Source organism: Danio rerio, chromosome 25 (genome assembly GCF_049306965.1).
Source record: "Danio rerio strain Tuebingen ecotype United States chromosome 25, GRCz12tu, whole genome shotgun sequence".
NCBI classification, from domain to species: Eukaryota; Metazoa; Chordata; class Actinopteri; order Cypriniformes; family Danionidae; genus Danio; species Danio rerio.
The window spans coordinates 21,382,331-21,409,239 of record NC_133200.1 but is presented as its reverse complement, the minus strand read 5'-3'; the positions used below and the strand labels follow the sequence as shown (position 1 = coordinate 21,409,239).

General features: G+C 35.6%; 2 protein-coding genes across 4 annotated transcripts in view; one reads left to right on the top strand and one right to left on the bottom strand.

Annotated features, from left to right (window-relative positions):
* Window positions 1-14,290, bottom strand: part of cald1b (caldesmon 1b) — a 72,804-nt gene extending 58,514 nt beyond the window's left edge. Inside the window, exons 1-2 of one of the 3 annotated variants that reach the window (XM_073942139.1) lie at window positions 14,189-14,260; window positions 12,518-12,683 (exon numbers count right to left, since the gene is read on the bottom strand). The gene's annotated coding sequence lies outside the window, so the exon portion shown is untranslated. 3 annotated transcript variants of the gene reach the window in all.
* The window catches only part of LOC101885990 (interleukin-17 receptor A), a 132,236-nt gene that overhangs the window by 27,798 nt on the left and 77,529 nt on the right, over window positions 1-26,909 (top strand). The gene's annotated exons all lie outside the window — the stretch shown is intronic.

The window sequence follows — 26,909 nt, the reverse complement described above, 5'->3', positions numbered from 1 at the left end:
ACAGCTTGTCACAAATGATTTTCTTTTTAACTCTTCAACTTTTTATTTCTAGACAGAATTTTGTACAGTCTTTCTCCGCTAAATTGTGTGAGATAATACTATCAGTGCCATCACTGTTATAATCCAGGACACCTTTATCTTAAGTTTATTTTTACATTTAAAAGTTTTGAGCATAGACAACAACACTGAAAAAAGCAGTTCCTTTCACAAAGATTTGTGAAAGCATCTAAAAACTATATTATGCATGTGAACAACGATAATCAATCCATCCGTTGAATAACACATTTTTAACACAAGTGATTTTCCATTCCATTTTTGGCACAGGGCAAAAAGCTCACAGAATGTAAACAATAGACCACAACAAAAGATCTTCTGCTCATCTAAAACATATTTGGACAACTACTGGATTCATGAGGACAAGATGAAAGATTTAATTTGAAACACATCTGTCATTTTATTCATCAAAGACGGAAGCAGCAAGTTGTGATTACCTTAAACTTGTCTTTTTGATGTGTAATTAGCATTAGCGCTGGCAATTACACCGAAACCTCAAATCACATCAAGATCAACATGCCCTCAGCTGCAGAAGCAGCTGTACATTGGCAGTGAATCAAGGCCTCTTGAGTCCATTCACTCCTCTGCTTCCTCCTCAGCAGTCTCCATATGCAAAGATCAGGGATCCCCAACCAGAGATGAGCTGATTCAGTGGCTAGGATTGTAAAATTCAGACCAGATAAACATGCAAAGACTCTTGTGCCATGACGTGTTACAGATGGACTCTGCTCACTGGTGAGACCTTGCATAACCAAACATGGTTAAAAATGCTCGACCTGTGAATCTAACACGAAAGATGAGATCTCTAAATAGGTGCTGAATACTATATCCAGCACAAAGACATGTTTGTCTTTTAATGCTTTATGTGAGAACTTTTTTTGATGTTTAATTGACAAGCAGACATGGAAACAAATTGAATCATCAATCCCTTGATTAAAATCCCTTTAAACTCATATTAATCAAAATTATTTTTAGAAATTCTCAATTACAATTATTTCCTAACGAATTAAGAATAACTGTGTGTAGTTCTACACCCTTTCCTCATTTAGTACACATGGACAACTCAATTCGTTAATCTTAGGCTATTGTCTCTCACTGTTTTGACTCACATAATATAAACAAAACCAAATTGGTGCCGTGACTCAGATGGGAGCTGCACAAGCAAACCTCACTCTCCAATTCTTGCTGTTTGCTAAGACATTACACTCTCAGAAATAAAGGTACAGGAGCTGTCACTGGTGCAGTTCCTTTTCAAAAGGTACATATTTGTACCTGAAGGGTCCATAATGGTATTTCAAAGGTATGTTTTAAGTATATTCAGTTATTAATATTCACCTTTTAGGTACCACTGTGGACTCTTTGGGTACTCCTTTGACAGCTCCTGTACAATTATTTCTGAGAGTGTTCTATGCAGTTGATTGCAGAGAGTTCAAGGTGGTTACTAAAACATTGTCATTTGGCTGATTGGGTGTTCTGGGTGGTTACTAGACTGTTTTGTGTCATTACTTAGACAATGAAGTTGCTAGAATGTTCTGGGTTGTTTGGGAAAGTTGATTTGTTGTTTCTAAGACACCATAAGCCATGTTAATGCATTTTGAGTGGTTGTCATTGGGGTTGCTTGGGTTTCCTGGATGGTTGATAAAGTTTTGCAGTGTTGTGGCTAAGATGATCAAGGTGCTTGCTAAACCATTGCAGTTGCTGTTGCGAGTGCAACCCAGGCTCATTCTGAAAACATACCATTATATACATTTCTGGAGAGTTAAAATCAAGTCCCAGTAACAACGTTTTTTTTTTTCCGCAAATCCACCAGAGGCAGATGTTTGTGCTTTTTAACATCTCAAATTTTTCTTGTGAGTGTCCTTCGTATCTGCTGTTCTCACATAAATCTACCAGAGGCTGCTGTCAACTGAATGACTGACTGATCGACTGACCCACTCTCCTCCCCACTCACCAACATTGTTTTTAAAAGCAGCGATTGACCCACCCACCCACTTCCCTAAACCCAATTGACAATTTTAAAAAGCAATCCAGTAAAAGAAAAGTCTTCGCCTGATTTTTACCACATTTTCAGATTTTACCACATTCTCACCTTGTTATTGACTCGTTTATTTAATTTTTTAGCTTTTGTTTTTGTCTTACACACTCTCTGGAACCGTTCTTGACCAGACTCATCATGATTAGACTCATCATCATGGTCAACCCCTCTTTGCGTCTCAAGTCCACAGACATACATCGGGAGCTAACTGGACAAACTGGTAACAGTGGAAAAGCCGTCCATATAGAGATAAGAGGTCAGTTGGTAGCGCAAAAAAGGAACAACGTCATACCGCCCCATAGCATTCATTTTAAAGACAAAATGCAGCAATATGTTCCTCTGCCTACATAACTCTCCAGAAATGTATACAGGGCTTTGTTTTCACAATGAGCCTATGTTGCGCAAGTGTCTTGGGTGGTCACTCAGGTGTTGTCACTTGGTTTCTAGGGTGTTCTAAATGGTTGCACTGCTAATTTCCAGGGTGTTCTGAGAGGTTGCTAAGCTAGTTGCAGTTGTGGCTTTTAGGTATTGGAATACAGTTGCTTGGGTTTTCTGGGTAGCTATTATGGGGTTGCTAGTGTGTTGCAGGTAGTTGTTAAGGAATTGCAGTGTGGTTTAAATATGGCATGCCAAATAATAAACAATGTTACCAATGTCATCTTCCATTACACAATCAATGTTTCAAGCAAACCTCTGAAGCAATTAAGATATTTAAACTCAACACAGTGTTTTTTCAGTTTCAATAGCAGAGGTAAATGATTGCAAAGTAAGTCTTAAAGAATCCCTGCCTTCATCATGACAGCCTGGGTTTAAATAAACAACAAGTAACCTAAAGCACCTGGATAACAGCGCATTAGTCATTAGTCATGACTCTTAATGTCTTAAATAGGCCACATGCAGTAGTTTTGCCCTCTGTCACCCTCCTGCCTCTGTGTGATGCCTCCTATTTCTGTACGCCAGCTGTTAAGCTTTGAGAATTATGGGAAATGAGATTATTAGTGCACCCCTGCGGCACCTGGAGCTCAAACTGTCCTCAAGAGTCCTAAACTGTAGTCTCCAACGTCTAAATGACTCATTCTCTCTCTCTTTTTCTGGTCTGCTCATTTCCTCCTGAATTAAGGGCAACTGCACCTGTGCCCCTTTTACAACAGAAAACCTTCTGTTTCTGGACAACCCCGTCATATATCCTTGTCTAGTTCAGTGCCAAGGGCTACAACCTTTTAGCCACTAGAAATAGTAATAGATGTAATAGATGTCAGGATGCATTTCTATAATTACAGGCTGCGGGTTGAGATCTTAAGAAAGCTGTGTCCTTTGGTTATTAAGTTCCAAGCAAGAGCAACTACAGTATATTATGGTTTTAACCAAAACCCTACTGCTCCCAAATGCATTTTTCATAACAGGTAACATTGTGATGTTTGTGATGTCTTTTTGCTTGTTTTAAGAAAAAACTCACTTGATATTGGCATATTATTTCTTAAAACAAGACAATATGTTTTGCTTGTCAAAAAAATTCTTCTTGATTTAAGAATTTTTCGATATTTGGACTAGGAATGCAATGATTATAGAATTGTATGATTATAGTCTGAGGAATTATCACAGTTTCACGATTATCATGATTTTTTATGCATTCATTGATTTCAAAACACTACTAATTTAAAAAAAGTCAAATGATTTTAAAATTACTTATATTTTAAGCTAACAAATAAATAAATAAATAATAAGAATAAATAAAAAAATGTATTTGTCTAATGCAGGACTTGGAATTAACCTTTTTACTTGGTAGCACCAGTGCTCCCAACTTCAAAAGTTTAGGAGCACCGTAACAAATTTAGGAGCACACAGCAAAAATGAATGAGCACCACTGTAAAGTCTATATTAACGGATTTATTGTATTTAAAAAATATCATCAATTAGGACTAACAAAAAAAGAAACAAATATCTAAGTAATTCTAATGGCTTATTGATATTTGCACAATAATTCTAAAATAAATGTCTAGAAATTTAAAAATATTAATGATGACGAAGATGACAATAATATTAACAATGAATTCCATTTCTCATTATCATTCCGCCTTGAATGTTTGAGTTATCTGCTATAAAAAGTCCTACTGTTACATTATGAAAAATAAATCTATGGTTTGCATCAAACAAAAATGAAGCATTGCAGTAAGAAATATACTTTTTGCACTATTGTTTTATATGCATGTCAATTCAATAAACAAATAATATTTCTGCTACAAATATACACATAAGATTATAATAAATCATTCAATTCAATGCTGAAAGCTGCAAAGCAGTCAGCACTTTCTAAATAGAAAAATAAAATAAAAAACAGACAAAAGAAAGGAAGAAATTTCTCACTTCTGTCAGCATTTAAAGGTCAGTCTCATTATGCGCTTTTTTACATTTTTCTGTGTTTGTGAAAAAGCAGGCGAGACTCAGCCGGCACAACATATGAGTGGGGCAGAGCAGGATTCTCGCGATGACCACCACCGCAGTACCGTTTCATCAAGCCGCAATTTCAGTTTAAACTAAGTAAAGTTGAGCCTCTTTGGCAAAGATGTGTAAAGTGTTAGATTTAACATTTAGCAGCCATTTGCGATAAACCTGCAGTGAATGCAACGCATCTAAATTCGACCCATTAAACAGCTGATCCACTCCTGAATCTTTCAGTACTCTCTCCGAAACAACACTCTCTTGGCTGGCGGATCAACATTCAACACATGATTTTGCTCTGTGCAGAAACACGGTGTTGAGAAGCCTTTACAATGAATTAACCGTGACAAATTAAAGCGCAGTTAATAGTGAAACCGGTTAATTGTTGCATCCCGTATTTGGACTAAAAACAAGACAAAAAATCAAAATGATAAAATCATTTTTTGCAGTGTACCAGGTTGTCCAGTGGCTCTCCGGGTACATCGAACGATTTGAGATGCAGAGTGAAGTTAACCATGATGACAGGGTTCAAGTCTGGCGAAGAACAAGTAACCAAGAACAAGAAACAAGAAAAAATAAAGAAAAAATAAAATAAACAAGTAAATAACTGGGTGAGAATCTGGTCAAATATGAAAACATGGTAAAAATCAGGTTAGCAAGGGCGCATTTCTTTTTCTGGATTGCTTTTGAAAACAAAGTCGTTTGGGTTTAGGGAAGTGGGTGGGCGCGGGTCAATTGGTGCTTATTGTTTGAGTTTAAGGAGGGGCATGGATGGGGGAAAAGGTCAGTTGGTCAGTCAGTAAGTCGACAACGACCTCTAGTGGATTTGCATGAGAAAAGCAGGCAGTATTCGCGAAAAAAAAAACTACAAAAAAAAAAAAAAAGTAGCTCCTGGGATGTATTTGGCGCTCTCGAGAAATGTATATACGGGAACAATTTCAGTATGAGCCGGGGTTGCCAAAATCTTAATGGTTTGATTGCTCAACAAATGGGTTTAGTCTCAACTTTTTACAGAGGATAATGTGAAGTAGAAAACCTTAATTCACCACATTATACAGTTTCATAATACTGCAGGCGTTTTGTCTCAAACTTTCTTCCCTTAAACTCTCAGCTGCACTCAAGGAGAAAGGATTTGGAGACGTGTGTCTATGTAATGCATTCCAGCAGTCCAATAACAATGTTTTTGATTATATATGAATATGTGTCTCCTACAAGTACGTAGATTTTCAAGCCATATTAAAAAAAAAAAACTTCTTGACTTTTAAATGCACTATAGAACACAACAGTTGGGCTCTGTAAGTAAAATTCCATTAATTTTCTTCAAAAGTAAATGTATTTTTTTAAAACATACTGTAAACTTTTATAGGAGAAATGTGTAATAAACCTCATGTCAAAAAATAGTTTCTTAGAGTATAATCTTTGCGAATTAAAGTTGTAGGAGCGACTGCAAATAATATAAAGAAAGAACCAGACCCCCAACACCTCATGTCATTTATTTCCATTAAAACATCTAAAACATTAGATTTTCTCTCCACCTCATTCTTCAAAATGGCTAGGAAGCCTTGCAACTTTATTACATAGGTCAGATATCCTTCTATTTTGGACATAAATGCACAATTGTATGTTTATATTTTCTTAGTTTGTCAACTTGTTTTGATAGACCAAACAAAACAAAAAAACTCGATAAGAAATCAGATCTTTAGCTACTTAAAATTCAGTCAACATTTTTCCTGTTGAACGCAAAAGATGATGTTTTGAAGAAAGCTAGAAACCTGTAACTAGGGCTATAAGAAAATATTCTGTTTTTCTGGGATATACAGTTGAAGCCAGAATTATTAGCCCCCATTTTCACAGTATGTCTGATAATATTATTTCTTCTAGAGAAAGTCTTATTTGTTTTATTTTGGCTAGATTAAAAGCAGTTATTTTTTATCACTATTTTAAGGTCAAAAGTCCCTTTAGGCTATATTTTTTCAATAGTCTACAAAACAAACCATCATTATACAACAACTCGCCTAATTACCTTAACCTGCCTAGTTAACCTAATTAACCTAGTTAAGCCTTTAAATGTCACTTTAAGCAGTATAGAAGTGTCTTGAAAAATATCTAGTCAAATAATATTACTGTCATCATGGCAAAGATAAATTAAATCAGTTAGTACAAATGAGTTATTAAAACTATTATGATTAGAAATGTGTTGAAAAAATTGTCTCTTTCGTTAGACAGAAATTAGGGAAAAAATAAACAAAGGGGCTAATAATTCAGGGGGGGCTAATAATTCTGACTTCAACTGTAAATCGTGATATGAATACCAATTCACCAGACAGCTTGAACAGCTCTATTTAGAAAGAATTCATTAATTCAGACTGATTTGGGATTATTCTGGGTGTGAATCCTGCATAAAATATAATAAACAATTTAAATGCAACCGCGCACATAGAAAATAAAAATAAAGATTGCTGTATAGTTTTCTGAGGAGTTCAGAAATTTATGTCTTCACTGTATAAATAGTTAAGTAAAATTAGTATTCATTAAGGTTACAAAAGGTATAATTTCTTGTACCTGAAAACATGCAGATGATAAACCTTTACTCTATGGCTTTTGGTCTATGGCTTTACCTATGGTTAAACGCTACAAATCTCATGTTTTCGAAATTATGGCTCTTGCTCAATTATAATCTCAACATTGCAGATCCTGCGATGTGATTATTGCAGATGTGTCTATCACATTGTGACATCGATGCAGAAACAATATATTGTGCAGTCCTACCTCTAACCATTAACGTTCATAGAATTAGTTTTTTTTCAACAAACGAATTCAATGGTTACAGGTTTTCAGATATTTTTAAAATATCTCCTTTTGTGTTCAACAGAGAAAAAAGGTTTGGAATTATTTGAGGACACCTGTAGATTAACTGTCTGAAAAAAGTGACATTTGTAAGATATAAACACCGAATTTGAAAGAAATATAGTCTGAAATATAAGATACAAGTGCAGAGCTGCTTAGAAATCGAATTACTAAATGTATGTTCCCAGAATGAGTTTTCATATCTTGCAACCTTTTTTCTTAAAATTGTGAGACAAATATTCAGAAATTTTAGCTAAAAAAAAAAAATTTCAGCTTAATTTTGCGTAGTGTATGTTAGTGAATGGAAGTGTATGGGTGTTTCTCAGTGATGGATTGCAGCTGGAAGGGCATTCACTGTGTAAAACATATGCTGGATAAGTTGGCGGTTCATATCACTGCGGTAACTCCAGATTAATAAAGGGACTAAGCCGAAAAGAAATTGAATGAATGCATGAGTACTTCCAGAATGACCACCACTAAGGCAGTAGCCAGTCAGCTATGTAATGTATTGGAATAACATGTATTCTCTTTATTTAGCAAAACAACCCAAAAAGGTTCAAATGATCTTACTTTTAGCTATGTCAAAAATTTTCCAAGTAAAAAATACTTTCCCAGAGTTTACAAATTGGTCTGAAAAGTTTAAAGGAGGACACCGAGATGCTCAAAAAGGGCCCTGAAAAGCAGTTTAAACACATTCCAAATCCCTGGGCAAGAAGACATTGATCATGGCCAGACAGTTCCACATGTATTGGGAAGGAGATGGTCTCATGCCTAGTGTCTTATACCATGTAAGGAAAAGACCTGACTTGGCACGCGGCACTCGAACGCTGAAGCTTTTCCACAGCAAGACGCCTGGATAACGTATGATAAACAGTATGTTGCGATGGAACAGGTTCAAGGGCTAAACCTCAAACCCGAATTTGGCATTTCGGCCCCGTGCACAAAACAGCTGCGAACGTCTTCATACATATTTGATGGACTAATACAAAGAAAGTTACTGTGACTTCATGCTTTGACAATGCTCCATGTGCCAATCGTCCATCATCTTGGGTTAAGTGGTACACTGGAGCTGCAGTATGCATAATTCCATCACGAAATGTTTGCTGCAAAATTCAGGGCAGCTCTATGGAAACTCGTCTACATGCTTTTCAACATCTGCTGGTAATGAAGCGTGTGTTAAATGAGCTGTCTAATGGATTGTGTCTTGTTATAGATTTATAACTATAGTGTATAATGATAAAAGTCATAGCTGCTCTCTTACAATTCAGACTATAAATCTTACAGTTCGGACTGTCCTTCTCAGCATACACACTCAAAAATGACAGTTGCTGTTTATTCAAACTACTTATTTAAACAACCCAGGCTCATTACTGATTCGTACCCCTGTACGCTTTTCTGAAGAGCGCGAAATACATCCCAGGAGGTAGGTTTTTTGTTGTTTATGTTTTTGCAAATCCACCCGCTGTGTATGCTTTTTTAAATCTTAAATTTCTCTTGTGAGTGCCATTTGGCCTGCTCTATTTGCATAAATCCACCAGAGGCTGCTGTCGATTGACTGATTGACCAAGCGACTTTGCATACTTCAAACTAGTAACAGCAGAGAAGCCGACCACACGGAGGTAAGCCATCAGCTGGTATTATTCGTTTTAAAGACGAAATGTAGCCAAACATTCCACTGGCTATATAAACTGTGCTCTCCAGAAATGCATACGGGGTACATATTTGCATTTTTGAGCTGACAACACAATTCTCTGGTTTTTTGCTTAATTGTTTTATGTTCTATCTACTCAAATTTGTAAAAATTTACAAGTTAACCTAATTCGATTTTTCAACAAAAATAGACTGTGTGGAACCCAATTTTTTTTTTTACAGCTTATCTTTCAATTTATAATTTACGTTTTTAATTGGCAAGCTTTAGGAAAAATAATTTATGATGAGATTTTAAAAAGAAAAATTCTGAATTGCAATTCAATAAAGATTTCTAAAATGTCTGAACTGAAAATTCAGATTTTGTTCTTGCGATTGTGAGTTAAAATTGTAAAATTCTCACTTTTAATTTTAACTTTTTATTTTGAAAATAATTTTAATTGACAATTTATATGTTGCACTTTTGAGAATTTTTTTATGTAAATACAGCGTATCTTATAATTTAAGTTACAAACTGGGAAGCTTGAAAATTGTTTAAATTTCTATATAATTTATGATGAAATTCAGAATTGCAATTCAATAATGATACAAAACTCAGAATTTGAAAATGTCTGAAGTTTTTCTTGCAATTGTGAAATTCTGAATTGCAAAAAAATGCAATTCAGAGAACAAAAAATCTAATTGTGATGTGTATATATATATATATATATATATATATATATATATATATATATATATATATATATATATATATATATATATATATATATATATATATGTAAACAAAGAAATGTGAGAGAGAAATAAACTCACAATTGCAAAAAATAAAGTTGATCTTTTCCAAAGGAAAATCAGTTTTGTGACATGAATTCAAATATGAATTTAGATTTCTTACTTTTTCTCTTAATTGCCACTTTGTATTTCTTAATATTTACAACTTCCAACTACACAATTATGCCACACAATTCTGAGGAAAAGATACACTGTAAACCCTAATGTTGTCTTTACTTAAACAATTAAGTAAAGTTGACTGAACATAACTTAAAATTTAGCATTTTGGTCCTAATCATGTAAATATATGAGTTAACTTAATTTATGCACCATGAAAATGCATGATACTGTGCTTTTTGGACTAATACAGCTGCCGTAGGCCAATGCACTGTGCATTATGGGATATGGAGGAAAAATATTTGTTGACAGCGCTTTACCAACAGAGAGAGAGAGAGAGAGAGAGAGAGAGAGAGAGAGAGAGAGAGAGAGAGAGAGAGGGAGGGAAAAACATTACCTGATGGATCGTTGGTAATATTTCCGCAAGATGACCTTGTCGCAGTTTAGCTAAATTAATTCACGCCTGACTTAAAGTCCTGAAGTGACGAGCGACGCATTAAAACACTGCTTTCCAGCCGTGGCTGTGCTTCATTCTCGAAATGTAGTTTGTCTAAAGCAGGGATGCAATCAGCCAGTGCAGTCGTCCCTCCATAGTAAAAAGTGACATTTTGTGTCTGCCGGTTTGTTTACTTGAGGGAGTTGATTTGCATTTTCCCGCACGTGAATTCTGACCAATCGATAAGCAGTGTTGGAAATATGTTCAACAACATCTGGCCAATGAGAGATGTGGATTTTGTCAGATGACTGGATTTTGGTTCTTTTCAACTGGTTCGGACCAAAGCCAGCAGTGTGGTGTGAAAACGACCCAAAGACAGCAGAAAATGCAACAATGTATCATTTATTGCCCTTGGTCCGGACCAAATGAAGCGAACAACAGATGTGAAAGCACCCTTAATCATGCAAGTTTTGGGAGACTCCATTACTCAATTAAATTGAGGCAACGAGTTTACTCCATTAATTTAGATCAGTCAACTTATTAGGGTTTTCAGTGTAGTACTTAAGCTATGAATTAAGTCTTATTTACTGATAATTGACAGAAATAAAATAAAAAGAAAAAAGGTTGAATTACGAGATAGCTACTTAATATTCAGACGTAACTTTCTTGCAATTGTGAGTTTATTTCTTGCAATACTAAACAAAACCTTTCGATTATGAGACATAAATGAAGAATGTTGAAATAAATGTACAACTGTGAGAAAAATAATCACAGTTTTAATTAAAAAACAACAACTGCAAGTTACTTTCTCGCAATGGGTTAACCATGCAATTATACATACAATATAAGGGAGGCGTGACTGGCAATTTCTTGCCATTTCAACTTTAGTTTGAGTTTATGTCAATTAAAAATTTTTGAGTAATTAAGAATGTGAATTTTTTTTATTTGTTTCTCTCTGAATTGTGAGATTTAAACTTCTCAGAATTGTTAAGCAAAAAATGTATTGTGCAAAACTGCAGCTATACCTTAGTCGTTTATTTTCCCTTGGCTCTTTATTTCAGGGGTCGCCATTGCAGAATAAATTGCCATCTACTCCACTCATTAACACACACTAATACATTATGGCCGATTTAGTTTGTTCAGTTCACCTATAGTGCATGTCTTTGGACTGTAGGGGAAACCAGAGGAAACCCACACAAGTTTTTTTACTGGGAGAACATACAAACACACAGAAATGCCAACTGCTCTCAAAACAGAGAGCTTCTTGCTGTGAGGCAACAGTGCTAACCCCTGAGCCACCATTGCTGCCCCTTAATTGCAGTTTTGTGTCTCTCAACTTTTATAAACTCGAAACTACAAGTTTATATCACACAATTCTGAGGAGAAGGTAGTACTTCAAGCAATAAATAAAGACTGGCAAAATTATGAGAAAGTTAAGCTCATAGTTTACAGAAATAAAGTCTCGATTCTGAGAAAAAGGCATAATTGTGAGATATCAATTTGATATTCAGATGTATTTTTACTTGAAATTGTGTTTATTTCTTGCAATACTAAAAAAAAGTTTTAATTATGAGACAAGCAAAGAATGTGCAAGAAATAAACACAATTTTGAGAAATAAAGCAGGTTTAAGAAAAAAATATCAATTGCAAGATACGTTTATACAATTCTGGGTAAACAATTGCATTATTACTTATTTGGGGAAGCGTGACTTTGTGTCTTGCAGTTTCAAAACTAAATTTTAAGTGTTTATGTTTTGCAATTAAGAAAAAATGTGAGAATTTGAAGAATTTTGATTTTTGAGAATTTGTTTTTACTGAATTGTGAGAAATAAACTACTCAGAATTGTGGGGTTTAATATTTATTGTGAATAAAAAAAAATCTGCTGCTACCTTTATTTTATTTATTTATTTATTATCATGTGGCGTAAACAAGCCTTTATAAAATTATATTCTATTTCATAAAATTGCATTTATCAAGTAAACTTGAATAGCTATACATTATTTCAGGATACATTGTTTCCAACAATCAAGATTAAGCCTATAGCGGATTAAGCCTATAGCCAAAAATCGAATACATTCATTTTGAATATTTGAGATTTCTGCCAATCACAGCACTAGTTTAAATGTCAACCTGTCTTTCCACGATAAGTCTAAGCAAAACAAATGTATACCTGATTGTAGACTGGCCGCTGCTGACCCCCAGTGTCCCTCCTTTTCTAATTTCTCTGGGCACTGAGGGCTGCCAGCGGAAACACAGGGCAGAGCTCAAAACATCCTGCCTGCAGTCTGTGCCAAAGCTGTTATCACTGAATTACCTCCAGATTCTGTTCAGCTCCACTAAACACACACACACACACACACACACACACACACACACACACACACACACACAAACTTACTCATTCCATCCACTGCTTCGTCTGTCACTAGATCAGCACTCACATGCAATATTGTAAGAAAAAAAATGACTACATGTCTGTAATGCTTTGTTTATTATGAGAAACTGTAAACTTGTTTTGTGGTCATTGCTTAATTAATTATTGTTTCATATAATCTGGGATATTATACGGATAATAAATAAATGCAAAAATGAAATATTGGAAATGAAATATAGTGGGACAAAATGTATTTTTGTATGAATGATAATACTTAACAGTAAAGCAACACTTAAAAATATTGGTAAATTAATACTTTGGGACATAATACTGAGACAAAAAAATTAGACGTATATAAATAGAAATATAAAAAATATTAGATTCAATAAAATATTAATTATAAAAAAATCTACCTCAACAGTAATTAAGTTATTAGTATTATGATTAATTTTGTTGGTGTTGTTTGTAATTTAATATTTTCAGAAGAGGGTTTTAATAATAATAATTATTATTCATAAGATTAATAAAAAAACAATAAGCTAATGACAACAATACCAACACTAAAAGTAATAATTACAAATATGATTTTATTTAAATTTTGCATGAAATTATATTGATTTATTAAAATATAACAATATTCATTCAAATGTACTGTTACTATTGTTAAAATCTAAATAAAATAAAAGCATTTAGTCATAATATTATTATTAATAATAATAATAATAATGTATTTTTGAAAGAAATACTTTTGTCTAAAATAATTGTATTTTATATTTAATATTTTTTAAATACCATTCATATTTTCTGTTATCTTTTATAGTTGTGTTTTATTATTTTTTAATTACTGTTTAAAACCTATTAATAAATGAGATGACAATATTACATATTTTTCTGCATTAACATTTTCTTTTTAAATGCAGAAACATATTTATTATTATCATCTCATTTATCAAATTTATTAATTTATCATCTAATTTCTCCGCTTGACAATTTATCTTCTCATTTGACAAATACTAAGGTTAGTGCCTATACTACCCTAAAAATTATTTAGTAAAACTAATAAACAAATGGGACAGATACCCCAATATCTTCACAACAAGGAACTATTTTTATAGAGTAAAGCAGGTGTACTAAATGCTGACAGTCTGAATGAGCTCTTACGAACTAGTTAGTAGCCTACTTCGTTAATGTAGCCTATTAGACTTCCCAAATAACCTGAACATTTACAAGCACAAAGGCTACAGGTGTTCCTCACAAGAGAACAAGTGCCAGAGAAAACAACAACAACAACAACAACAACACATTTTACATTCAATTTTGCCCAACAAAACCGTGTTACAAAACTGATTAATTTAATTTCCAGAATGTTACGTCGACATTTAGCAGCGTTATGTGTACAAACTCGATCATTTTAATTAAGAAATGTCGTCAGAGTTAAAAATGAAACATTGTCCGTCTGAATCTTACCTGCAAGGGTTTTTGATGTTTCAGGTTTGATTCTGGAAGTGTGGAGTGATTGAGAAGCTGAAGGAATTCCTCGAGTCTGTCGGGTCTCCTCATTTTATAAAGTGTGCAGCGGTTCAGACTCCGCCTCGCTGAGCTCCATCACTTCATCCTGCGCGCTCCTCTATCCGTAAGTAATAGATCAATGTCATATTAGACTTATTTTTGAGATATATATCGCCCCCAACATAATGCATATGGAACTGCAAAGGAACGCATGGACAATAAGAAACATTTTATAAGATAAGGTCGCGTGAAACTACAAATCCATGTTGATGTTTTCTCATTAGATTAGTGTAATTTATTGTAGTTATAGTTTTATTGTTTGTTTGTTTTGGGGTTTTATTTTTCCGATTATTCATTAAGCTGCAACAGATTGTGCGTAGTGTGCTTTTTATTCCATTATGTTTGCTTACCAAGGCAATGTGAGCTTAATAGCATACAATTTGCATTTAACTAACAATGTCTGTATATAGTATATAATAATATACAGTTGAAGGCCGAATTATTGGCCAATTATTTTTCTTTTTTAAAATAGTTTCCAAATGATGTTTAACAGAGCAAGGATATTTTCACAGTATGTTTGATAATATTTTTTCTTCTGGAAAAAGTCTTTATTTCGGCTAGATTAAAAGCAGTTTTAAATTTTTTAAACACCATTTCATAGACAATATTATTAGCCCCTTTAATCTATATTTTTCTTGATAGTGTACAGAACAAACCATCATTATACAAGAACTTGCAATTACACTAACCTGCCTAGCTAACCTAATTAACCTAGTTAAGCCTTTAAATGTCACTTTAACCTGTATAGAAGTGTCTTGAAAAATATCTAGTCAAATATTATTTACTGTCAACATGGCAAAAATAAAATAAAGCAGTTATAAGAAATGAGTTATTAAAACTAATTATGTTTAGACATGTGTTGACAAAATCTTCTCTCCGTTAAACAGAAATTGGGAAAAAAATAAATAAACAAGAGGTCTAATGATTCGGGGGGCGAATAATTCTGACTTCAACTGTATGTGTATATATAATAATAATAATATACAGTATGTACTATAGTTTTACCATAGTTTACTATAGTTAATATGCTGTAATAACTATAGAAAATCATACATTTTAAAATTTTACAATCTTTATTTGGTAATGTAATCCCGGGGAGTGACACTAACAACAGAAGTTTGGATCCACATGCAGGTTTATTCAAAGTCAGGCAAGCAGTGGGCAGCACAGGTGCAAACAGATATACAAGGAAAGTCCAGAATTGTTGTCAAAGTATCAGGCGAGTGGTCCGAAGGCAGGCGGCAGACTAAAACAAAAAGGTAAACATGGCAAGGTTCAAAACACAAGAAAACAAGACTAGGAAAACGCGTTGTAGTGTTTCTACAGATAACATGACTCAGCAAACTGAATGGGTAAAATGGCTGTGTGTGGCTTAAATAGTGTGTGCAATCAGTCTCTGACAATCCTCAGGTGGTGCGAGTAATCAGTCTAGATGAGGAACCATGTGTGAGTGTGACCGGAGTGCATGTTTGAATATGTAGTCCTGAAATGGCGGAATTGTAGTCCATGAGTTATTTTTTGTGAAATCCATCGATCTTATGAAAGACGATCGCTGGTAATCGTGACAGGTAAAGTCGAGGCATTTTGTTTTGGTTATTGCACAACATCATGTATTCTGTTAATTTACAAAACAGCATTTTGGTAGTTTGAAAACAAACATTAAAAAAGGGTTCAAAGTGGCAGATTTTAATATTGACAACCTAAAGGCTGGTTCATACTTCTGTGTCGAGTGATCGGCGTGACCCACGGTGCCTGCCTTCTGCGCACTGTTTGTGTTGCTCTGCAATAACACTTCTGAAACGCTAGCTGGCAGTAGGTTTTTTCTTTTGTGTCAAGTTTTTTTGCTGGTGTTAAGTTTTTTTCTGAATGCTACCTTAAATGTACAAGTAGCTAAAACTCGCTCATTCTGAGACAGGAAGAAGCGGACGTGCTCATAAGTTAATCATAAGGTTTATACACAACAAAAGTTTCATAGAACTCCACACTTGTAAACATTCACTCCAATGGGCTGTGGTAAGGAGTGACAACAATGATAGCAATGTTATGATAGTAATAATGAAAAGGACAACAATAATAACGACTGACAACAACAATAATGATAATAATTAATTACAAGTACTACGCCAACTACTACTACTACAGAAAATGACTTAATGTTACAACCACTACTGCTGCTACTACAGCCACACTGACGACTACTACTGTACAATGTCTACTACAACTGATAGTACTACAGTGACAACTACTATTGATATTAGAATCAAAAGCCCTGCCCACACTTGTCAGCACTACCACTCCGCCCAATCACAGAGCTTGTGTTACGCGTCTTTGCGATATGTAGTTGCATTTTTAAGAGCTGCACATCAGTGACTATGCAACTGTGCGAAGGCTGCGCCAAAGCTTACACGTGCGCTGGACGTAGAAGTATAAATCAGCCTTTAATCAGATTTTACAGTGACCTCATGTGTATTATGTACAAGTTTTTTACAACAAAAAAAAACTGAGATATTATAGCACTGTATGTGCAAATCTACTGGCCTGGCATGCACAATACAGCAATGTTAAGAATAATTTCCATTGTGAAGTAAATGTGCTTGGTTTTCTGAACAACATACTGTCTGGATGAAACAGAGGTTTTAATTGCCTTTGCAATTTTTTTCTCTACCTTGGCATTACCTACTCATGCTTGTTTATGCAAACAGGGGCGGCACGGTGGCTCAGTAGTTAGCACTGAGTACGTTTAAAAATGACACCAATTCTCTGATTTTAAATTGATTAAGACCACACTCTGATTAAGAGTCTAGCAGAGTACTCTTAAATAGCTAAACAGCTATTTTTTGATCACCTTAATCCGGCTATTTTTGTTGCATTATTGAAGTGCAGTACAGACATGTAAACACCGCAGTTGAACGATTACCGTCAGGTAAGACTTTTTGCCTCATTTTGCGAAAGGATATTTCATACACACATGGTTGTTTGACTCTATTTTCTGCACCTACCGAGTCAGTAAAGGACCACAGATCACATGTATCTGTATCGGTGGATGGTGTATATACAAATTCTTGTGTGTATACAAATTCTTGTATTTTGGAATATAAAATATTGATGAATTCTGCATCATGTCTGATTCATTCCAGCAACATACAGTTGAAGTCAGAATTATTAGCCCCCCTTTGATTTTTGATTTTTTTGCTTTTTTAAATATTTCCCAAATTATGTTTAACAGAGCAAATAATTTTTCACAGCATGTCTGATAATGTTTTTTCTTTTGGAGAAACTTTAAATTGTTTTATTTCAGCGAGAATAAAAGCAGTTATTGATTTTTTAAATGCCATTTTAAGGACAAAATATTCGCCCCTTTAAGTTATTTTTTTCGACAGTCCACAGAACAAACCGTCGTTATACAATAACTTGCCTAATTACCCTAACCTGCCTTAACCTAATTAACCCAGTTAAACCTTTAAATGTCACTTTAAGCTGTATAGAAGTGTCTTGAATAAATATCTAGTAAAATATTATTTACTGTCATCATGGCAAAGATAAAATAAATCAGTTATTAGAAATTAGTTATTAAAACTATTATGTTTAGAAATTTGATAAAAAAATTCTCTCTGTTTAACAGAAATAGGGGTAAAAATAAACAGGGGGTCTAATAATTCAGGGGGGCTAATAATTCTGACTTCAACTGTATATTGCAGTTATAAACAATATACATTGCAATTATAAACAGAGATGTGTCCTTGTTTTAAACATGAAAACACTGTGTGATGCTACATGTTGTTAGGGTTTTTTAGGTCATTGTTTTGTGGGTGACAAAGTGTGTTTGACGGCTGTCAACCTTTGCTAGTGTTCTGGAAGAATGTGTTTATTTGAGACCTGAATAAAGTGTTTTTGCTAGTGCATTTGGAATGTGAAAAGAACTGTTTTGCAAAGCTGAAAGTCGGTTAGGAGAATTGTGTGAAGAGTTTTGCAAAAATGAACTAAGTATTGAGAAATGTGTCCTAGCATCTGTAAAAAACTGTTAGGCAAATAATTAGATTGCTGATGTCCATGTAAACATAGTTACTGTTGTCTATGTGTACTAAATGCACTGGTGTAAATGCAGCCTCTGGCATGGCTGTTGATGCCAATTTGCCACCATCTCTACATGCCATATACCAGTTGTGTAACTGACATATGAGAGGAGCTTGACAAATCAAGAGACAATATGCAATAGTCGAGAAGACCGATCAGAGACCAGTTGTGGATAGCCACGGCTCTTTTTAAAGAAAAATCACAATTTCAGTCCATCTATACTGAAACAGAACTCCAGCATTTTCAAACTAAACAGGGATTTCAGCCTTTTCACAATGCTTCATTTTCACAGATGCCAGATAAGTGTGGATTTAGTGTGAAATTATGCATTTTAAAACAAAAGCGCATCACTGCAAATGGCGCCTGAGTTGCTGATTTACTTGGATTTCCACAGTCAACCATCTCTGGGGTTTATGGAGAGTGGTCTAAAAATGTCTTGTTGATCCCAGAGGTCAGAAGAGAATGAACAGACTGGTTCAGCGGATAAAAAGACAACAGTAACTCAAATAACTTCTTGTTACAACTGAGGTCTGCAGAAGGGCATCTCTGTACGTCAAACCTTGAAGCAGATGAACTACCGCAGCATAAGTGCAGCAAAATGAGGACAGTTCACCCAAAACACAACAATAGAAGACAGGAAAAGTTAGGATGAGTCTCGCTTTCTGTAGGGATGCTCATTGTAGAGTTAGAATGTGGCGTAAACAAAGTGAAAGCATGGATCCATCCTGCCCTGTATCAACAGTTCAATCTGCTGCTGGTGTATTGGCATGGGGGAGACTTTCTTGGCACACTCCAACCTATATAATACCCAGTTGAGCATTGCTAAAATGACACAGCTAACGTGAATATTATTGCTGACCACGTCCATCTGTTTATGACCACACTCGTCTTCTGACAACTACTTCCACCAGTGTAACACACCATGTCACAAAGGAATGAAGAACGTTTCCAGCACCTTGCTGATCAGCAGATCCTATAATACTCCGACCAGCCTCTCTGACTCAAACAATGTCACATAAATCACCATTCTGATACATGTTTCAGCACATAGTCTCCACCACGTCTGCCTGACTAAATACCAGTGTCCATGGCTAATTAAATTAATATTTGCATTAACAGCCATTTACAGGTGTACTTTATAAAACGGTTGGTCATCGTAAAACAGACTGCTCTATTAATATGAAAAAAAAGAGTTGTGTTTAAGGATTGTTTGTTATAGACCATTTTGAGATATGTAAATAAAACAATGGTCCCAATGAATTTTCTGTTTTACATTTTTAATTTCTATTGCCTCAGAGACTCCAAAAAGAGCCACATATTGATATATAATTTTATGATAGCTGTTTGATTGAGATGCCTCTTTTTGTTACAGTTATGAAAGAGTTTGATAACAAGCATGGGCCAACAACATGACCACATTGAAAAGGTTATAGAGGTTTTGCACTTGCATCAAGATTTCATTAGTTACCCACACTCAAATAATGACCTTTGTTGCTTGTTCAAGCAACGTATTTAAAATGAGCTGAAACAACAGAATTCTTAAGTATTTCCACTTAAACTTTCATTCATTCATTTTCTTGTTGGCTTAGTCCTTTATTAATCCGGGGTCGCCACAGCGGAATAAACTTATCTATAGCAAGTTTTTACGCAGTGGATGCCCTTCCAGCTGCAACCCATCTCTGGGAAACATCCACAAACACACTCATACACTACGAACAATTTAGCCTACCCAATTCACCGCATGTCTTTGGACTGTGGGGGAAACCGGAGCACCTGGAGGAAAACCATGTGAACGCAGGGAGAAACTCCACACAGAAAAGCCAACTGAGCCAAGGCTCGAACCAGCGACCCAGCGACCTTCTTGCTGTAAGGCGACAGCACTACCTACTGCACCACTGCCTGGCCCCACTTAAACTTGTAAAAACAATTAAGTTAACTTATTCAATTTGTCTTGGGACAACATGAAGGAATTGTGTGGAACCCAGAGATAGTTACTGTAGATGTCAACAAGAGCATTGATTGCATGGTAAATCTACTATTGATTATATCTTCTGCCTATTTATGCTGTCTGAACCAGTGGGAAATGTGTGGAAGCTGCTAAATTATATGGAGAAGGACTTAGTAAAGCTTGAAACAATGCAATATTTTGACAATCTAAATTTTAAGCAGGTCGCACACCAGAAGCGCTGCGCAGCGCCACGCAACGCCATGCATTTTAGAATTCTAAACATAGGTTTCTATCAGGATACACACACCGGCGCTGCAAGTCGGCGGTGCCCGGCCATGGCTCAGGACGCAGTTCATTTTTCAGCCGCGCCACAGAACACCATCTGATTAGTTTCATGTTAAATATAATTTGATTGTGCGCGTCTGGTGTGTTATTTTAAACTGTCATGTGCGCGCCGTGTCGCGGTGCCGAGCGGCGCTTCTGATGTGCGACCTGCTTAATAGGCGGTAAAGCACAACTATGAGCAGTAACAATTAAGTTTTTAGCCTAATATTTTACTTACTTGACTAAGTATATATATATTTATCACAATATCATGTTTCATATTATTTGATATCAATATTTATTGACTGTTTTATGACAATCCATGTAGGAATATTAGGATTGTTTTTTTTTACCACTTTAGTTGTTAACATTGCTAAGGCAAACAGTTTAATAGTCAAAAACAAAAATATTTATACAAAATATCTCATTTCTTTATAATTAAATAAACACAAGTGTTAAAGAGACTCTTAAACTTGATAATTAACATACAAAAAGTGTGTTCAATAGAAAAGGTAGATCAACGTCTGTAAGGTGTGAATTAATTCTGCGGTTTCAGGTAATGGAACCAACCATCATTATTCAAATACATTTTGCAACATTTCAAATTGTGAAGTTGAATGACTACATTACTCCTATGCTAAAAAAATCTTTCAGATGGAGAGCTAATGGCTGGGATGCACAAGAAAAGAAACCAAAAAGCCACTTTGGCAACATCCTTAATTTACAATTTCCTCTTTGCTGCTAGCCACCGTACTCATTTCTGCATTTGTTTTTATTGTGACCTAAAGTGACAAGAATGAGCTGGTTGTTTCCTTCATTTTCCATGGTGTCTCTCATCACTAGGCGACCATTAAGCGTTTTCTCAGAGGATGACAAATGGACAAATCTCATACGCTTCCATATGTGCATCGCTCAAGTCGTGTGCCTCCATTGAAAAATGACAAACTTACACCCTCAGCTTATTGGCATTGCTTCCAAGGCTCGCGCTCAGCAGCCACACTTAATATAACTTTAGCTCTTCATACCAAAATGTCATACCAAATCTTTTTTTTATCGATATTGACAATGGTTCGGTCAATAAATACCGATACCGATTTTATCGCCCAGCCCTACTCATAAGCCACTCTTCCACTGTGTGGTATGCAGTTTAGTGCCACTTAAAGTGGATGGATCATTGTCATATTTGCAGTGCCTCTACTGTCATAACTTCCTTAAAAGTTTTTCATTCCAGGCCATCCCATCCAACTCTTGATGGATCCACTCTTGAGGCACCAATAAGAGGAACATCTGAACCTTATACTGACCATGTTGGTGCCATTTCAGATGTATTTTTTTCTTGCTGTGCTAAGATAAATCTGCAAACAAACAATTTAAATATGGCAGTTTTAATTTCTCATGTCACAAATCTGGTAGTGACAATTCTTTTGGACCAATCAGTGGTCAACAGTGTATACAGTTTGTGTCATATTTGAAACTGAAGAAGTACCAGGTGGCCGGGAATGTAGTGCAAAAGCCACCAAAAGTAAGCTATACCAAATTGAATGACACCCTACCATGCAGTAGAAAAATGGCTTAAATACTTTTTTTTCAGTCCGACCAATTACTACAGCCTAAAAGCAATGATAATTGATCATTTTAAGCAGAAATAATCAGCAAAATATCAGAGTTTGATGAGTTCATTGCCATTATTTAATTTCTATTTATTCAGAAAGTGTTGTGAAAACACTCTATGAGATTGAGTTCAAAACATCTACTAGTTTACAGCTTCGCTAGTGAAAAAAGATGTTCAGAGCTCAACCAATGATGTGTCTAAACTAGCCACCATAACCATTTTAAGAGAAACAGACTGGCAGTGAAGGCGAGGTTATGCTGTATTCAGGCCTCTCTGGGCGTCAGCCAAACAGAACAGCTCTCAGATTTGATCCTTGGCAGAGCTTCTACATTCAGATTCCCGTAGTGTTTTTCTACTGTTTGGAGACCATGTTTTAAAGAAGGAACTGTCAAATCCTCACTTCAGAACACGGTCCATGACAAATGTTTTCTTATGAGGAGTTAATATCGCGTAATCAGAAACGGGCTGTCCGGTCACGTCTTCGCAGTACAGCAAATAAACTCAATGAATATCACGTTATTTTTTAATAAGCATAGAAGGAGATAGATGTGGCATGTCTTCCCATGAGCATATAACATGTTGAAATGGATACACCTCTAAGAGAACATTAAAAGCCATGTTTTAGTGCCTCTTTTCGAACATTCCAGCTCAACGAGACAAATGTGAGCTATTAGATTGGGTTTTGCCAAGTGCTACATCCTATTGAATAACCCACATCAGTTTCCTCATGTCATTAGTTCTCGCTAGAAAAACAAACTTACCGTCCACCGCTATTATATTAAGATCAACATCTGTAGCACTGGAGAAATGACTCCTCTGCGGAGGCTGTAGCGGTGCAGCACCTCCTTCTGGTTAGTGCAGGTTTTCTGTTATTTTTTGCCCCACACATATATGCATTAAACACTTTTACAGCTAATCTTTTTTTTATGTATCATTCTTTAAGGAAAATGTGTTAAACCAGAGTAGTAAAAATAAGTAAAAGTTACACAAGTAGTTCAAAGTTTAGAATAATTAAGACTGAAATAAGTCATAAATGCTCAGAAAGGCCGAATTTACTACAGTAATATACAATAAAACTGTAATATTTAGATATACACTTTATTATGTACACCTTACTAGTACCGAGTTGACCTCCTTTTGCCTTCAGAACTGCCTTAATCCTTCGTGGCAGAGATTCAGCAAGGTACTGAAATATTCCTCAGAGATTTTGCTCCATATTAACATAACAGCATCACACAGTTGCTGCAGATTTGTTGGCTGCATATCCATGATGTGAATCTCCCGTTCCACCACATCCCAAAGGTGCTTTATTGGATTGAGATCTGCTGACTGTGGAGGCCATTTGACTACAGTGAACTCATTTTCATGTTCAAGAAACCAGTCTGAGATGATTCACGCTTTATGAAATGGTGCGTTATCCTGCTAAAAGTAGCCATCAGAAGATGGGGACACTGTGGTCATAAAGGAAAAGACATGGTAAGCAACAGTACTCGGGTAGGCTGTGGTGTTGTCACGATGCTCAATTGGTACTAATGGACCCAAGTGTGCCAAGAAAATATCCCCTACACCATTACACCACCACCACCAGCCTGAACCGTTGATACAAGGCAGAATGGATCCATGCTTTCATGCTATTGATGTCAAAATTCTGACCTTACCATCCAAATGTTGCAGCAAAAATCGAGACTCATCAGACCAGGCAACGTTTTTCTAATCTTCTATTGGGCAATTTTGGTCAGCCTGTGTATTGTAGCCTTAGTTTCGTGTTCTTAGCTGACAGGAGTGGCACCCGGTGTGGTCTTCTCCTGCTGTAGCCCATCTGCCTCAAAGTTTGATGTGTTGTGCATTCAGAGATGCTCTTCTGCATACCTCAGCTGTAACGAGTTGTTATTTGAGTTATTGTTGCCTTTTTCAGACCATTCTCTGTAAACCCCAGAGATGGCTGTGCATGAAAATCCCAGTAGATCAGCAGTTTCTGAATTACTCAGATCAGCCCGTCTAGCACAGACAACCATGCCACGTTCAAAGTTAATTAAATCACCTTTCTTCCCATTCTGGTGCTCGGTTTGAACTGCAACAGATTGTCTTGAGCATGTCTACATGCCTGAATGCATTAAATTGCAGCCATGTGATTGGCTGATAAAAAATTTGCATCAACGAGCAGTTGAACAGGTGTACCTAATATAGTGGCCAGTGAGTGTATAACAAATTGAAAGACCGGTGCTTGAGACCTCTTAAATTGCTGTCTAATTTGATTGTTTTAAGCTACATTAATCACTTTTTAAAGGCTTAAATACCCACAACACTTTGAATATGCTTCAGATGTGACATTTGTTTCTGATATGGGTTTCAGAATTTAGTGTTAATTTAGAGATCAGTGACAGACCAATACATTTTATTCTTTGAATCCATTTTTGGAAAAATTTACATTTACGGTGGTTTCTACAACCTGAAACTGCATAATATTGTGGCATCTTGGAAAAATCTTGATTGCTCTAAGATGGTGGATGTGTCCACATGTGTTTAGCAGTCATACACTGTAAAGAAAGACAGGTTAATAATTAACAGCTTTCATATTTAGTGATTCGCAGGTTATTTCTGCTTATTTATGTTTGTGAATTGCATTATGAGAAGTTATTTTCTACTTTGTCGACTTCTGAAGTTGAATATTCAACTCCAAATTTTAACAAAGTGACTTTCATTAACAATTTAGTAGAGAAATAAGTCTGTAAAATGTATTGGCAGATTTGTAGAAGGTTTTACAATATAGCACTTTAAACTCCTAAAAATGTTAATAAAAGTCATTTTTTCGAACTTTTCAGAATTAAAAGTTGTTGGAATATCAACAGTTAAATATAAAAAAATAAAACGATGAACCACAAAACAAGGAAGCTGCTAATTTACAGATATTTGTATGTGTATGCGGCTGCTATTAATAATATCTTTCCTAAAAACGTGCTAAACAAAGCTAGTTATACTTAGCTGTAAAACCAGTAGCTGTAATGTTGCGACAACTTAGAACATTTTTTTCTTCCTGTGAGTGATGACATTGATTATTCTATGATGGTGGATGTGCCAACATGCGCTAAATGGTCAAATGTAGCATCTATTCATCCATATCTAATTTATGCTTAGCAATGGTAACTTCACTTAGTCATGTGTTATAATGAAACAGAAATTTGTAACTCAAACATGTCAATTTTTAGACACACACTCGCAAACGTCCCTAACCACTTTCTCTTGGGGGAGTCTCTGCCGCCATTTAAAAGTGTTACACTTTGTCTTGTGAACAAGGGAAGCTTACATGGACATACTCTCAATGCCCTGCTTTTGACTACTTTCAGTCTTAACTTTCTCAAGCCAGCCAAATTTTGTCTTAATGAACTTTTTAATCTAAAGTGTGTAGTTTCCAAGTGCTCAAGGGTTTAGGGCATTCAATTTAAACTCATTAATGTTCTGCCAGTAGTGGACACATGTTTAGCGTATCGTATCATGTTTAGCGTAGCGTATCAATGATGGACATCCGTCAATAAGACGAGTGAAAGGCATAAAACACTGAACTAGAATGCAGCCAGAGTGTGCAATCTGTCCCAAACTTTCCATTTAATAAGAATCTGGGTCGGGAGCACAGTGGTGCAGTGGGTAGCACAATCGTGTCACAACAAGAAGGTTGCTGGTTTGAGCCCCGGCTGGGTCAGTTGGCATTTCTGTGTGGAGTTTGCATGTTCTCCCCATGTTCGCATGGGTTACTCTGTGTGCTCCGGTTTCTCCCACAAATCCAAAAAAATGCGCTTTAGCTAAATTGTCTGTAGTGTGTTTGAATAAGTGTGTATGGATGTTTCCCAGTGATGGGTTGCAGCTAGAAGGGCGTCCACTGCATAAAACATATGCTGGATAAGTTGGCGGTTTATTCCGCTGTGGCGATCCCAGAAAAATAAAGGAACCAAGTCGAAAAGAAAATGAATGAATGAAGAGTCCTGGCCTGAACACATCTAAAATATAATATTTAAGGTGCAGTATGTAAGTTGGACACTCAGTAGTTAAACTAGGCATCGCACCCTGGTTCAAAACACACAAGAGCAAGATGCCAGATTAAGGACACCAACAAAGGCTGATTTAAATCATGTTCTAAACAAAAGCAACAGTATGTGAAAGATTTTCCATAATGAAAGTTTTTGTCCTAACCAACAACTGAAATGTATAATTGAGAAACGCCTTCTATTGCTTACTGCTGAACAACTGAAAACTGATAATCAGGTACAGCTCATGTGCTTTATTCAGTGTTAAATGTTAATAATAATGTAAGTTTGAATGCCATCTTACATGACATTTATTGCCATACTACTGAAAGCAGCAGTAGATACTTTATCACAGATCTTAAAAAAACATTAGAACTGTGACAGTGTAAGCCAACACATATCAGTAATTCAGCATGTACATTTAATAATGTTAAAGAGTCTTAATGTGTATTGATTAGATTGTAAACCTTACCATTTTGTTGGAGTGCACTATTCTTTGCTTCGGTATAACTGCATTTTAATTTTTGTTATGTTGCGTCTGTTGCAAACAGCCCAACTGCTTATCACTGCAAACGTCGTCATGTAGCATGTTATTCACTGGAGGTCACATTTTCGGTTGCGGATGCATGTTTGACAGCCTTC